The following is a 16,196-nucleotide window of genomic DNA, read 5'->3' as shown; positions in this document are numbered from 1 at the left end:
TTTCAAATAAATTCAGGGAAAGAATTACTAAACAGAACTGCAAAAACTGGTAAAGGGCATATTAACAGGTACCTAACCTGTTAATATGCAGGTTGTGTAATGACCTATGGATGAGCGATACATGAGTCAGTTTTCTATGTTTGGTTCTATCTCCCCCGAACACACAAAGTGTTCACAGGATGAGGGAACCTGTTCTAATTTTACTGCAGGTGTGTGTCTTCCTCGGCGAACATGAGCTAGAGGAGAGAGGAAAGAAACGATCCCCGGAGCGGTGTGACATCAAAACGCGCTACCGCCGATGACCTAGAAATTCAGCGTGCGTATCCTATGTGCGTAAGCAACAGTGGGCTTTGGTGGCACATGGCTCAGGCAGCTGTTTACGTTGTTGATTGCGTGCTCCTATGAAAAAAAAAAAGACGTTGCAGCTGGATCGGTTTTTCTTAAAGGTCCGCGTGAGTTATACTATTTTGGAACCAATTAAAGAGGAAAGCATTGATGAACCGTTGAAATAAATGTATGGTGTATGTGTGTGAGTCTGTGTGTGTGTGTGTGTGTGTGTGTGTGGTCTCCTCGCGTTCATTCACTGTCTCATTGTCTCATGATGCGCGTTCAAGCACGGCGATAAATCCATAAACGCGAAATAGCCCGACACCCCGCCACCATCAGCGTGTGAAACGACAGTTGCGTTTCCAATATTTTGAAAAGCAGCGGACACGACACGGCTGATGATGGTCGGTTGATGATGTTCATGTAACGCTGGTCGTCGTTTCCAAACGGTTTACAAAAAAAAAAAAAAAAAAAAAAAAAAAAAACAACAGGCGCACGTGCCAAATAAAGCAGAGGGCTCTCGTGTCCTCTGCGCGCTCTGGCTTCTCAAGCGTACACACAAACAATAATTTGATTGGAGTCGCCGTGCGTGCGGAACGGTAGGCGGAACCCGGACACTCTTTAACATCCCACTTTTGAGAAGATTAGGAGGACAAATTCACTGAGAATCACACGACGTTGAACGCCGTTTGGAGGGAAGGCGTACGGACGTAGTCGTGGGGGGCAGAGGCAGGACTACACGCCACGGCAGCCGAAGAGTGAGCGGAGGCAAGGACTGTGTGGAGATATTTGGAGTTGGAGGAGGACACTGGTACTTCTCTGGTAAGACACTGAAAGGCTGCTGTAACCTCCGTGTGTAGCCCTTATAACGCGTTTAAACTTGTTAACGGACGCATTTTTGTGTATTTTACAGATAAGGACAGCTAAATATTAGTATTCGTTTAAATATTAACAAAGCGACGCTCGCTGTATGTGCAGACTATGTTCAGCATCAGCCTGCTCGCCAAGTCCATTTACAAACATTAACAAAACGGCAGTTAGCTTGATGGAGGATGAAAGTCACAAGATGAGAGATATCGGTAGGTTGTGTCATGCAGGCGACATGCACGGTCCTCGGTCCAGCTGGAGAGAGAGGTGACATTACAAACGTGCTTCCCTTGGTCCTCATGTGTAGCTTGGTACCCTAGTATTGCGATCCAGTGCCCCCACTTTTGGTTTACACGACTCCTTTTGTAAGTACTTTCTTTCTTGGGGCTTATGTGGAAGTCTGCAGGAATGATTTTTGGCACACCTCTGGATAAATGTTTGCTCCGTATCCGAGAGGATAACTGAGTGAAACGTCGGATTAAATCAGCTAAAACAGTTATCACAGTGTCACCCTCTCACTACCACGGTCAAGTGGAGTAGCTTAGTAAGATCTAACTTGACTATTGGAGGGGACCTGCTGGAAGCTCCCCCACGACCATGTGTATTCCTGGTCACTTTTCAGTGAACCACTCCTTCTTAATTTTTGTAATTTCATTTTTTATGGTCACTGTATACTCAAAGCCGAAACAAACTCTACACTCACCGTTTTCCTATTTTTATGGCATAGGAATTTTATTATAATGCCTGTTTGAAGCATTCAGCCACTGGGATGCTACCATGCTTGGATTTTGCAGATTCTCCATACAGCTTAATTTTTTTGGGACTGCCTGTCATATTTTTAAGTCGTGCTGGCGAATCCATCCACAGCTGGCTCACACCACGTCACAGCCTGGCTACAGGTGCCATCTGGTCTTTATATTTGGTGATCTTGCTCAGTCTGAGGGACATATTCAGGCTTTTGGTTAGATGCCATCTCTAACTTGGCAGGGGGCAAAGCAGCTTTCAAATATATATATATATATATATATATATATATAAATTAGGTGCCAAAAAAATCATAGACTGGATAAAACTTTAACAAAAGCATGCTTCCTGGAGTCACCTGCAGCAGGCAAAGCCCCCAGTCATTCTCTAATCCATCCATACAATGAGTCACCTCAAGGTTGTGGGCAGCAGGTGAGACTGTGACTGCTGGTCTTGACAGGCTGGAGCAGACGAGAGCTCACGTCTGGCCCGCTTGGCCTCTGCTGTTAGAATTGACTGCCTCCTTTCTCTCCCTGGCTTGTCATGGGCCCATGTGCTGCCTCGGAGAAAGTGACCAGTGTGAACAGACTGATTCAGCCTTGCTCGTGCTGAGCTTTTGATCTAGTGGGTGATTAAGCCTTGCGTGTGTGTGTTTTGGGTTGTATTTGTGTACAGTGTACACAAATACAACCCAAAACACACAGTGTGCACTGTGCACGTATGTGATAGAGAAAGTACATTTGAGTGTCATGCCTGTACATGGCATGTTGGAATGGACACTGAAAAGATACTGCAACAAAGGTCACGACCCTCATTCACAACTATTAATGGTTCTTTCTTATAATAGGTATAAATGATTCCATCACAGCTCATTTCAGCCTGTGACTGCATTTCACATGTAGCCAACAGCAATGTAGCTTTCAGTCTCTTCAAGATTTTTTTCCTTGTTTTCAGTCTCAGGTTAGTGGATGGGAAATGCTGATGGTGGTTCCTTCTCCTGTCTCTTCTTTTCTTCATTACTGGATCAGACATAGACACAGAAGTTCCTCTTTAATTAGATCAAAGCTCTGTGTCCTGTGTGGAATATATACTTATCCTGTTGCAGTATTGGTTTACCTCCGCAGGAATGAAAAGAAAACATGAAAGGATTGTTCAGCCTCAGAGTGCAATGTAGTTCACTGCAAGAATAAAGGAACACCCCGCTATGAATATGTTTATGTTATTAAACTCTGAAAGGACGGGAGCCTCTTTCTGATCTTAAGGTATTTGATTTTGGTCTTTAAAAAGGTAAACTGAAGTATTTAACTCTTTTCTCTCTCTAGTTACAAAATGACAGTGTTGTATTTGCAGAATCAAAGTCATATATAAAGACTGAAAAGGATGGAATATACAAAATCTAGGCCCTACCTGCTGATGTGATGTGTTTTGTGTGCATATACGCTGCTGCTGTAACTCTTCCACTCTTTACCAACCTATTGCCTGATCAGAAAACTGAGCTATCAAGCAAACTGGTACCAAGAGATGTTGTGTGCTGATTCAAAATGGTATGAAAAATAATACTGTAGACAGAAGATATGTACAGTATAACCTGTGTTGTCTGAGAACATACTGAGGGATCATAGATGAACTGCAGCTTACATAAGGTCATGCAACTTAGGATAAATACCAGCCTATTGGTTAGATGAGCTCTAAGTAGGAGAAAATGATTTTACCCTCAACACTGTGCTGTCCGGTAATCAGCAGTAGATTGAGGAGAGTCTTAAATCCATGTCTAATGGGGAACAGCTGCCTGTTAATTGAAATTTTATATTTGCTGAAATCCACGTCCTATATTTTCTGGATTTGACTGCAAGTGCAAAAATATCTATTACAGTGGATTATAGCTGTTTTCTTTCCTTTTCTTTTTGTTTTGTTGTTTTTTTTTCTTGTGACCGCTTAATACAAAGCAATGTCTACAATGTCAGGATGCATATCTGTGAGCTTAGAACAGTTCAATAGAAAAGATTTGAGGCATGACAATGTATTATATAACCATGCAGTAAGACCACAGAAAAGTAGACATAATTATATGTAGCAGGATTTAGTTTGTTTTTGTACTACAGACATCAAGGTTGGGAACCACTGCTACAGGGCGTTTTTCACTTGGCCTCCTCATATGGGAGCCAGAGTATTGGAACGGTATGAGTGTCTCTTGGTGCTCATAGGGCTTGATTGAATTGCCAAAGACACTTCAGCAGGACAGATTGAAGAAAGTATCTTGCCACTGTGCCATCTCAGAAACCCCGAAGTTTGAATACATTACTCCTGAGCCTCATCTAGAGCTGAATTTTTGCTCATTATTCATCGCTGAGCTATTGTACTCGCCGCAATTCTCAGTTCTATAAGGGATTTGATACTTAAGCCTTACATTGATCTGCTTACAGTGGGCGCCTACTGTGCTTAAGAGTTCTCTGTCAGTGGGCTGGGATGGATTTGTGCTTCCATGGTGCTGTGGCATGTGACAGTCAGCAAAGCAACACCCACCACGGTGGTCACACACTGCGTGAGTTGCACTTCCAGCTGAATGAATGCATTTGCCCCAATGATGCACTCTCTTTCTTTTTCTTTCCCCCCATGTGATGAGGAGGAAACAGGAGAGAGTCTGGTGGTAGATGCCAGGAGAGGATGGTACTTTGTTTTGGGGCACATGATTGAGAGAGGACAGAGCTGGCATTGAGCAGAGTGGTGGTGAGGGAGGTCTGTGTGGACGGAAGGGCAGTTAGCTGATGGCATTCTGTACTGTTGTGCAAATTAATATACAACTGGCATATGGTTTCCATATAGAGGCTGTGTCCTCAGCTGTGTCAGTGCTGTCCTTTTATGTTCCGTCCTTAGACAACCTGCTTTTGGAGCCACGGTGCAAACTAACCACAAATGACTAACTGGAAGACACAAAAAGTCATATGCGATCAGTTTTCCATCAAATAAGATCTGTTAGATAAACACTAAGAGCTTCAAAGATCGGCTGATTGGAAGGAACATTAATCTGCAACTATTTTGATTATCCATTAATCGTTTAAGTCATTTTATAATACGTCTAACCCTTTATGATTCAGGGTACTCAGCAATGGGAATTTGCTGCTTTTCTTGGTCTTACATAATAGAAAATAGAATATTTTGAACAGTTAGGAAAAAAAAGACATTTCATCACATCACCCTGTGCCCCAGGATAATGTGATGCGCATTTTTCACTGTTTTCTAATGTTTTATTTATATGGTTTAGCCATTTTTGAAATGCACTTGCTGCTTGAAAAGTGCTCTGTAAATAAAATTATTTTAGTGTTACGTGCAAGAGTTAAATACGTCATGTATTTGTCTTCCTCAATGGCTTATTTTTTTCTGATTTGTATTATCTTATTTCCTATTTCCTACCATAGGTGTCCAATAATGTTCAGTTTTTAAAGAGTTTTCATTCAAAAAAAAAAAAAAAAACCCTCCATAAAGGACCACTTCAGCTTGGAAGCCACCAGTTTTGGGAAGTGGAGAAGCTTATGTCCCCAAGCATTTACATCAAGATGGAGGGCATGCACAGAAAGGGCACAGAAAGTAATCAGGTGAAATTATTTGGCATGTGTGACATTTCTGAATTCTTCAGCGCGGATGGCATATTTAACATGTTGCTAATTTAAGCCTACCTTGCTGATATCTTAATGATTTCTCCTCCCTGTGTTCACTATCACCATCTGCTGGACTGGATGTTAGAGTTTGGAACTTGATACCTTATAATCATGGTCTTCTTTAGCATCACTGTTATGCTGGCAAGATGCTTAGAATTAAACTGAATTTGATATATTTATCCAGGAAAAATGCTCATTTGAGGAGTTGTTGCCAGATGCTTTAGGTTTACATCTATTTAGTCATATGCAAAAAAAACCCATCTTATTTTGAAGAGTGCCCAAATCGTGTTTGCTCTCACCATGACTTGCAAGCTCCCTCATCTGGCAGTGAGTATAGCAGTGCTCGCTTCCAGTGCTGTGTTTGACAGCACTCTGAGAACAGACGAAATTTGATTTAGTTTGAGGAATAGCATTACCTTGCCAACATTAAGTTATTGTCCAGGCTGATACTTATCATCCTTACTTTTTTCTTTCAGATAAATCGAATGGAACACACGTGGCATGGGTAGATACATGTCCCCCTCTGTTGAAGATATAAGAAAACAAAAACATAACATCCATCCCAATAACATACTGCTTTGGCTTCTATCTGATTGAGCAATAGGACTAAGATACTACTGTCTCAGCACTTTAAAAACTTTGTTCCAATGTGATAAAAATCCTTGTCTCATAATAATGATAATACTTGAATAAATATAATACGTTACATGTATGAATTCTAACTTTAATTATACAACTCTGGCTTTAACTTTTCACTCTACTGCTGTGATTTTCTTCCGTGAACGACAACACACAATCTGGCATCTCGTAATAAAACACTGTGTTGTACTAGTGGTACACGGGCGTGCTGTATGAAAAATGTTAAACCGGAAGCTTTGCTTGTTAACAGGTCATTTACAGTTTTGCCCATTAAGCAGCACAACACAGTGTTACTGCGTTATGCATAGAGGTGATGGAGGCAGCTTATGAGCCAGGGAGCCACAGGACTGAGACCACTTTCAAATCGAGTGAATAATTTATTCTAAATTCACAGCATGTTGTTGAAACAGATGTGGAGCTGTATATAATCTTATTAACCTGTCAACTATTTGAAGCAGCTCATCACAAGAGCATCATGACTCTCTGCATCTGTGCACAGTGTTTGGTTAGTTACACTGGTGATACCTTGCATGACTGCCCTTTTTAGAATTTCTCCATTTTGATTGGCTGTTTCTGTTTCAGATAAACTTTGCTGCTTTTAGATCTTCTCTGAAATCCCACCACAATACTGGAGTTAAGTCAACAAGTGACTTAAATTTACTGTGCTTTTAGTTCATAATTATAAGGGTATCCTGCACCTGGAGAAGTGTGTGTGTGTAATATTGTACCTCAAACATTTGACTGGCAAATTCAGATGTGCCTAATGGAGGATTGTGCAAAGAACTGGAGGAAGTCTGCTTGATTACAGATTCTGCTGGATTTAAAAACCATCACACAATTTGCAAGGACCAGTTTAATGGAAACATCCTGTATTTGGCTCATCTTTAAAGAGAGAAACACAGGTGTAGTAAAGAAAAACAGTGCACAAAAGGAACTGCACTGCATTAGATATTACATAAACATATAAACAAATAATTAAAAAATGCATAAATAGAAATAAGAGCGTTAATAATAAACACCATATTTAACTATTTTACAGCTACAAACAAATAGGGGATGGAAAGTTTTGGTTTTATGAGACTTGAATTTGACCAACAGACTATAGTGCATATAGTCTGCATAGTCGATATAGTGCATTTGGATGTAGTTACTTTGAGCAGACGTCAGCCAGCTGATGCCAGAACATCCTCTGAACTATTTACTCCACCTGGCTTAACATAATCTGTTCTACCTTTTCCTTTGGATTTCTTTCTTTTTGTTTTGTTTTACTATGTCATTCTGTCTGTTTTTCATTTCCTTGGAAGCTCGTTTAATTATTCTAGTTGCATGAATTAAAAAAAAAAAAAAAAGTCTTGTAGTAAAACAGCCCCAGTCTCTTACTGCCTAATTAACGATGTGCAACTTGGTCTCATTTAGTTAATTTAGATGATAATTAGGTTGCGGCGCTCCAAAGTGTAAATTTAAGTAAGGGCTTGGCACCTTGCATATTCTCACCCTAAATACTAAATACTATACTCGTTACTTCATTTTGTTTTCTCACTAAACCATTCCCCAAAGTAGTTTGTACCTTTCAGTTGCTGTGCCTGTATTGTTTAAAGCTCACTGAGTGCAGTTTATGTGCGGCTGTGTTTCTGCTCTACAATCCCTTGCTGTCTGTTGGATGTCCAGTTCTAGAGTTGAGCCAGAGCGACAGAAAGTCATATGCGATTCTATTAATAAGTCGCATTTTGTGTGAGTCACCACACTGTTGCTCTCATGTAGGCGTGTCGCAAAATGCTGAAGACAGTCCACACTGCCTCATGTCTGACTCGTCCCTGGGTGCAGCCTCACCTTGTAGTGCAGACGCCCATCATCCTCAATGTACAGCATCAGCATCAGTCAGTCAGGCCGAGAGACAAAACGGTTGACACTTGGCCTCTTTCAGTCTTGTACATGGAATGCAAATGTAAAATTGAGTCACCAAATAATTGAGCACCCAAAATTTAAGTAGAGGCAGTGTCATGGAAAACAAAAACTGTCTTGGGATGGATTTTGCCTCATGTAGGGTTCTGCTATCTTCAATCAAAGCAAACCAGTCCTGACAAGGTTTTGGTTAGTGTTTGAGCTGCTGTTTTGTTGAATGAACTGTCCGTCCGGGGGCGGATTCAGGTTTGGTTATTTTCAAATTAAAATTTATTTCTCTCTCTGCTTGTGCAAATCAGGTCTCACGATATTGACACTAGATAAGAGGTGGCTCAGTGAGAGAAAGAACGAGCTAGTGTGTAGCCAATGCTTTTCATTTGCCTCATTAATGATCTATAATGAATGAAAGTAAAATATAGGGTCGGGTTTATGTCTCAAAATTTGCCATTGTACCAGTCACATTTACTCAGGTGGGTTCTTAAATATAGACCTGAACATGGCCCATACCCATTCCTTTAAGGCCCATGCGGAAATCAATGTTAATGATGTTATTGAAAGGCTATTAAAGCATGGAGCAGGTTCTCCTCACTGTTTCACCATCTTTTTGATGTGATAAAATTGCATGTGACCCTCCGTGTGACACCTGGAAAAACTTAAGTGGGGGTTCAGTGGGAGCGATACTGTCAGCCACTCACAGCAGTAGATTTTAAAAATGAAAGAGTCTTTCATGACAGCTGGGTGTGGCGCAATAGAATCCAATCGACCGGTTGGGTAAATCTGACCAGCCTTTGAACAGCTGTTGCCAATGTGCTTGAAAGACATACAGTTGTCATGCCAATTCACAAAACAGGATAACCCCTTCTTAAAACCTTTCTTACACTTTCTCTAATGGTCTCAAATATTAGTGGGATGAATAGATAGTCACAGACCCTGTCAATAATTTGGATTTTATTTAAAAATCATGCATGCATTATAAACAACTGACCACAGACAGTGCACATCATGAGGTGTGATGTGGTGATGTTTCTGTGAAGCCACGTAATTATTTCATTTACAGTGTGCCATGCAATTCCCCTGTTCGTACAGTGCTTGCAAATGTCACCATCCGTCCATTTGTTACTGAACGTAGGTTATGGAATCATCTGAGGAGAGTGGAGAGCAACTTATTGCAATCTTTTTTCTTCTTTTTTTTGAGCATATGGAATAATCCTGATTAGAGACTATATCTGAAACACTTGACTTGCTGTGAAATAACACCTTCCACCTAATAGTGGATATTTAAATGCACTGCCAAGCAGAGACTGCATCCTGCATTTATTTTTTATAGTCTCTGACGAGTGTTTCTCACAGCAGCTTATAGGAACCCTGGAAATGAGGAGCATCTCAGAAGCTGACATACAAATCTCTTAGTCAGAAGTTAATCTCCTATTCTCCCTGCTGGCTAATCACAGTGGTACTCAGGGCCTGCAGCAGAGAGAGAGAGAGAGAGAGAGAGAGAGAGAGAGAATGACAGAGACAGAGGGAGAGAGAGATGGGGAGGGAGATGGCAGGACAACACTCTAAGGAAATAGAAACAGAGGATACAGAGGCCTGTGGGGCAAGTGGCATCTAGTGAGAGACTTGACACAGTTAAAGCAGAATTTCCTTCAGTTACAAATGTTGTGTTGTGGAAAATGTTTTTTTTTTCTCCCCTCTGGAGGTTAAAGGCCCAGCAGAAATTATACTCTCAAATCCAGGCAACAGAGACACCAGAGTCTTAATCTGTGAGGTACAGAATACGATCTTACTCTGCTTACAATCAGCAATACAAAACTTATTGTATTCTGTATTTTTCCTCATTTACTCAGTTCCCATTTCTTTTGAAAGTCCCACACACTCATAGTAACACACACACACCTTTAACCTCACAGTTTGAGGTTTAATCACCCAGAGTAACTGAACTGTGTGGGTACACAGGACCTTTGATCTCTTCAGTGTTCTCAATCACTGTTCGGCAGTAAAGCATTGCTCAGTAATTTTCGGTAACAAGCAGTGTGAAGGATTACAGTTTGAAATTTAGTTATTACATTTACACTTACTAATCCCACTAACGCTCCGCTGCTTTGTCATTTTGAGGTGTTGGCTTGTTCACTGTCTTAAGAGGTTTATGGGAGGACTGATATCAGTCCAGTGGACAGACTGGTCTGGGACATGGTCGCTCAGTGCAGGGATTCAAAGCGTTGGGAGACAGCCCCTGCAAAAGTACTAGGAATGCGACCACCCTTAACTTGTCTTATTTACATGTTCTTTCTTAGCTATTTTGCTAGCTTTAGCCACCAGTAAGCCTAAATTCAGGAATCAACTGGTTCAGTTTTGGAATTGAACGCTGTGTGAATCCTCTTATTTCTCTATGAAGATGGGGCTTGTGAAACACTGTGTGCGTTCACCACGGCCGTTATTGTTAAACCAGCTGTTAATGGTTTGTAAATGACACTGTAGGCTGGCACCTTGTTAAAGCATAATGTTTATTATTATTGTTATTATTAATAATAACAATATCAAACAATATCAAGCTCTGTGATTGGATGTTTCTTACCAACATGCTACTTGGGAGTTGTAGTTGACTTTTCCCCTCGTGTTTTTATGACCACAGGCTTGTACGTTAGACTTTGTAAATACTCAAACTTTAAGTTATTTAATGTCGTCTGCACAGAAAATAATAGAACTTGAATAAGCCTTAATAAACTGTTGTTTATGTTGGACATGTAGGCTATTACTGGCAGAAATTCATCCAATTCATTCATTATTGTGTTTCTCAATCCATCATCAGTTATACTGTATATTGCACAGAAATGTGCTAGATACCTTTTAGAAGATATTAGTAAAGATTTACCAGGACTGGTGTTTTTGCATAAGTAAAAAAAATCTGCTGCAAACATCTTGTAATTCTACACTGGTCTCAGTTACACATTTTGGTAACACACATTTGGTGGTGATTTTTTTTTTTTCTGCCTGTAGCTGTTTGGGATGTTTCATTCATTTAACAACAGCACGACTTTTTCCCATAATTACACTGCATATGTCTTTGTGTGGATGTGTGTCTTATCAAGTGTATTTATGTGCATGTTCACCCTCGTGTGAAGAACCAGAATACAGACAGATGGTTGTTGGATGCGTTTGCTGAGTGTTTACTGCTTATTTCAGGCAGCTGCTGTGTTCACTGGCACATGCAGCAGCGCTTAAATGCAGCTTTGTGTGTGACATGATGTGGGGTTACAGCAAGGCTATTCACTCCTCTGCAGCTATTTTTACACAGGAGCAAGAGTGTATGGAGTGACCTGAGCGGTTTGATCCTGATTTCCTGCTTGAGCGAGATGAGCCCTAATCTGATCTGCTCGATCGTCCTGACTGTCAGAGGTCCCCAAGTCTCAGCCCACTGTTTTACAATAAAATGTCCCCTGATAGATCTATTAGCTGCTCATCAGTGAAATTGTGGGCATGTGTAATCTCTTAATCTGCAGGAAATCTCTTCCTGTTCATGGACAGAAAAGGGAGGATGGATAAATTGCTTTAGATGCTGTCATTTTTCCACTACAGCGACTTTTAAAAGCAAACAAGACCGGGTTGTCAAAAAGGAACCACTAAAATAATCCCTAAAAAGATGTTTTTATTTTCATTTGTCAGAAATGCTATGGTGAGATGGCTTCGCTGTCTTTCAAACGACCTGCAGAGAAGTGATGATGCTGTAGATGACTTTACGATGATAATGTTATTCAGGCATTTTGATGACATTTAAAAGATTTTTAGCTCTTCTTTTACTGCATCCATGGGCCTGGATGTGAGGGGAAAAAGGGTGAAAAACACTGATTGTCCACATGCACTTCAGCAGATTAAGAGTCTCTGAAAATTACACTGGGGACTCAATTAAGAAAGCTTATATGGCCAGAGCCCTATGAGACTGTCATCAAGTAGTGGAAGAGGAGGTATTATTACAGTTTGAGATTACTCCTTGCATAAACTGCCCCCCCCCCCCCCCCCCCCACACACACACACACACACAACGAAACACATTTATATTCACCGAATGAACTACAACTACACACATTCATAGCAGTAAGTGTGGATGAATCAGCATACACAACATTATTTGGTTCAGGTTTCAGCTTAGGCATAACAATCAGGGAAACGGCCTGGATCTGTTTTGCTTCCTTGCGGAGTGACGTCTCTCAGCAGAGTTGCTTGCGTCAGAGCCGGTGAACTGAGGCGCATGGACTCGCTGTGTGCTGGCAAACTGAGGCGGTGTTTTGGATGAGGGCTTGAATAAACATAGCCTCTGCTCTTGCTGTGAAAAGACTCATTTACTCCCACCAAGAGCATCACAATGTGGCAGTAACTCTTGCTTAGGATGCGGAAGTTGGGATATCGGTGGAGAAACAATGGATTTCTAAAGATAATCCTTCTTTTTTTCCTCCATTTGGTGCTTCTGTTGTTTCCTTTTCTCCAATCTGTTGCTTTGTTTTTTCATAAAAAGCTTTGCTTGAATTCCCACAGTAGCAGTAGTAGTAGTAGTAGTAGTAGTAGTAGTAGCAGTTGTAGTATCTGCTCTTGTGAAAGATGTGGTTTAAAAGAATTATTTAAGTGTAGGGCTCTACTGAGATGAATGAAGAGTAATAGTAGTTCTCACCCTGCCAGCCTGTCTATGGCTGGTAATGTTGCATGTTGCATTTAGGAAAATAAACACACCAAGCAAATACCACTTTATTTATTTGGAGATATTTAAATTTTTTTTTGTTGCTCAGCTGAATATCTCAAATGGAATAATGTTTTTTGGGAATTAAATATCTTTGAAACGTGCTGTTTTGAAATCAGGGTTAACTGTAACTTCTCATGCAGACAGATGTACATGTGTTTTGATGACATAGTGTCTACAGACCACAGAGAATTTCAGTTTTGCTGTCTGGGCTTTCCTTGAACATTTCCTTATGGACACACAGCCCTGCCTCTGTTTCATACCACAATGGTGCTATGGTAACTGGGGTTTAAGCCTCTGGGTATGAAGTCAATTGTTTCTGTGCTTGTCCTTTATTTTCTTGGTTGTAACTAATGGTAGTGGCTTGTCATTTAGCAAATTTGATTACAATCCACCCGATAGTGGTACTGTGAAGGAAAGACATTTAGTTTGATCTTGGGTTGACACATCTTCTTGAAATTGCTTATTTCCACAAAGGAAAATTTTCCCCACAGCATTTAAGATATCTCCCTTTCACCTTCACTTACTTTAAACCTAGAGGAGAACAGGCTTCCTAAAAATAAGATGTTCTGACTGAATGAGTGTATTTTCACTCAACTATTTTCAAGTATTGCCTTTGTTATCAAACATAATGATTGTAGGAGCCACAGCTCTCCAGTCAGGCCTGCTGTTTCAAGCTCTACTGCTAGAGGCAGTTGAAGAGGGGACCTCTGCAGCCAGACAGCCCATCGTGTATTGTCCTTGAATTGCTCCCCCAGCCTCCTTGTGATTTGTAGACTTTCTGAGTGGCAGTGTGGTTCTGTGCAGTGATTTGTCCCACGAGAGGGGTGCTGCCTCTGCCACTGCAACCATCAGCAACTATGCTACAACTGTGCATGAATACAGGATACTGGCATTTGCTGAATTCAAGGTGGCGTCTTTTCAATTAAAGCCCAGTGAAATACCTTTTCAGCCTCTCGAGTGGCCTGGCGAACTACAGCCAAGGGGGCCCCGGCAGTATAATGATGCCAGGCACAATAGTACCACTGTTCTCCAACCCGTTCCCAGGAAACCACACAACATGTGCCATTGTGCTGTGTGCTTTGCTGCCGAACCACGTTGCCTGGCTTTAGCCAGAGACACCGAGAGGCCTGGCTGTGCAGTGAAGCTCACAGCAACGTGGTTGGGACGACAGGTTCTGAGGACTGCGAGATGAAGGCCGGGGTTTATTCACCTCACACTACGTTTGATGTGTTAAAATAATATTACAAAAAGCTACATTCAAAAGGGCAGGCTATGGAGCGGAAGAAGCCCGAGGGAACAAGTGCAGCTGAGTGGTTGCCAGGAATGGTAGTACAGAAAACCCTGAGCATTGTTGCTATGTTGAACCCTCTTCAATAAAAGAGGAAACCAAGAGAAAAGTGACAACCAGAAAAATGGAGGCACAAAGACGGCTAGAGCTGGTCGTGGCTGGTTCTTCTCTTTTTATCTCAGTGCAGGGGGTTCAGCTGTTTGTGTGTGTGTGTGTGTTCCTCCTCTATGGCCCCCAACGTGCTCTCCATTATAGCCTCCATTGCCGTTTATGCAGCAGAGCAAAGGACATCATTCAGGACCAGCCAGATTGGGGGCTTTGGTCACCAGCATCCAGGAGATACATGTCACGGGGGCCTTTCTGGGCCCCACAAACCAGCTGGTCAGCTAAGCCACCACAACAAGATATCCAGGAAACAGAGGCCTGACGCAAAGCCCAGTGTGTCACAGTTAACTGAAAGCCCTGTTTCCTCTGTGTGTCGACCTGTCAGTTGATGTGTTAATTATTCATGGGATTTGCCAAAACATCTATTCATGGCCATCTCTATATTTTGATTAACATAGTGGGAATTTTTTTCCTTTGCTTACAAGTGAAAAACAGGTATACTAGTCTCCCCTGTTGTCATCCTTTCTGTCAGCATTCATAGAATTTCAGTCACGTCACTGTTGGACCTGAATATACAGAAGATACAGACTCACTTGAATGTCCTCAGTGTGGCCTCCTTTATCTTCCCACCTGTCTCTTATTGTTGGAAACTAGGAATTAAAGCATTGCTGGGACCAACATAAGTTTCTGTCAATTTCCTATTGAGTTGGACTTCCTAATGTTGTTCGACAACATTACTGACAAATATCATCTCCACCCTTAAGCAAGGGTTGCATATTGTTGCTGTCCTGTGAAAACCATGTATCTTCACCATGTCAGCTTTTCACAAGCTAAGAAAAACAGACAGCCCTGTTGTAGCTTTGTGACAATGCATTTTTCAGAGAACTCAGCGGCCTTTTACATGATTTGTTGCACTAAAGAAGGATCACACTAATCCCTCTATTTATCTGGAAAAAAATAGAATTCCCAAAACTGGAGATACAAAGTTTTCATTGAACAGCCATGGTATGTAATTTTGACAGTTTGTATTCAGATTCTCATTAGCTGACTTGCAAGAAAAAGCTCATCTTTCTGTGACCCTGATATTAAAAATGTCATATTCCTGCAGTCAGGTCTAATACAAGGAATAAAGAAATTCCAGGCCCTGCACACCCACAGAGGCGTTTTGAAGCTTTCTAGTTGATTAGAATTGAAATGTATGTGGACGGGTGGATGCTGTCGCATTATGTGAGGTTATCAGAGTCCATGTACCAACAATAAGTTAAGAAGCTATCATTTGTCCCACCCTAGCAAGTACAACAAAGCTGTCAGAAGAGTGGGGGAGATATTAGTCATAATCTGTAAATGTCCAACAGTCCTTAGAAGCGTTTCTTATCAGCCACAGTAAGTAAAAATCACCTGTGTGGGTGGACCATGAGTTCACAGGGCCTTTAAGAGTTGCCAAATTCCAAATCATCTGTAAACATGTTTTCCATTTAAATGGCAGCCTGTATCAGTTTACTTAAGGTTGGTATTTATAATGCATATATAATGTGACAAGATATTCCAACAGCTTTGTAATGGATTGAATATCTGAGAAAGGGTGGGTGAATCTAACCAATATGTATGTGTGTGTGGTCCATGGATAAGTGTTTAGTGGCCCAATGTTTTATCTTCTGAGGGAGTAGTTTTGATTCTTGATTGAAAACATTTCTAAATGAAAAAACAAAACAAAAACTAAAAACCAATAAATGGACTTGATGGTGGGGCAAGAAGGTGGTCATCACTGCAAGGTAGGAGGAATTATACAACCTTAGTTGCATGTCATACCCTTATCTCTCTTTCCTCATTTCCTATCTGGCTCTGTACTACCTGCTGCACAATGAAAAAGCATCCCTTAATGAATTTCACAGTTTTGTTATTAGAAAATATTTGAGTTCTCACTACATGAGTCACC

The 16,196-nt window shown here is 41.1% G+C and overlaps 1 protein-coding gene across 1 annotated transcript in view; it reads left to right on the top strand.

The window, feature by feature from the left end:
* Positions 1-1,096: 1,096 nt before the first annotated feature.
* The window catches only part of LOC121179220 (sodium-coupled neutral amino acid transporter 3-like), a 30,554-nt gene continuing 15,454 nt past the window's right edge, over positions 1,097-16,196 (top strand). Inside the window, exon 1 of the mRNA XM_041033929.1 lies at positions 1,097-1,149. The gene's annotated coding sequence lies outside the window, so the exon portion shown is untranslated. The remainder of the gene's footprint in view (positions 1,150-16,196) is intronic.

This window comes from Toxotes jaculatrix, chromosome 3, assembly GCF_017976425.1.
Source record: "Toxotes jaculatrix isolate fToxJac2 chromosome 3, fToxJac2.pri, whole genome shotgun sequence".
NCBI lineage: Eukaryota > Metazoa > Chordata > Actinopteri > Toxotidae > Toxotes > Toxotes jaculatrix.
Note: the sequence above shows the minus strand (reverse complement) of the source record. Positions and strands in the feature narration are given on the sequence as shown.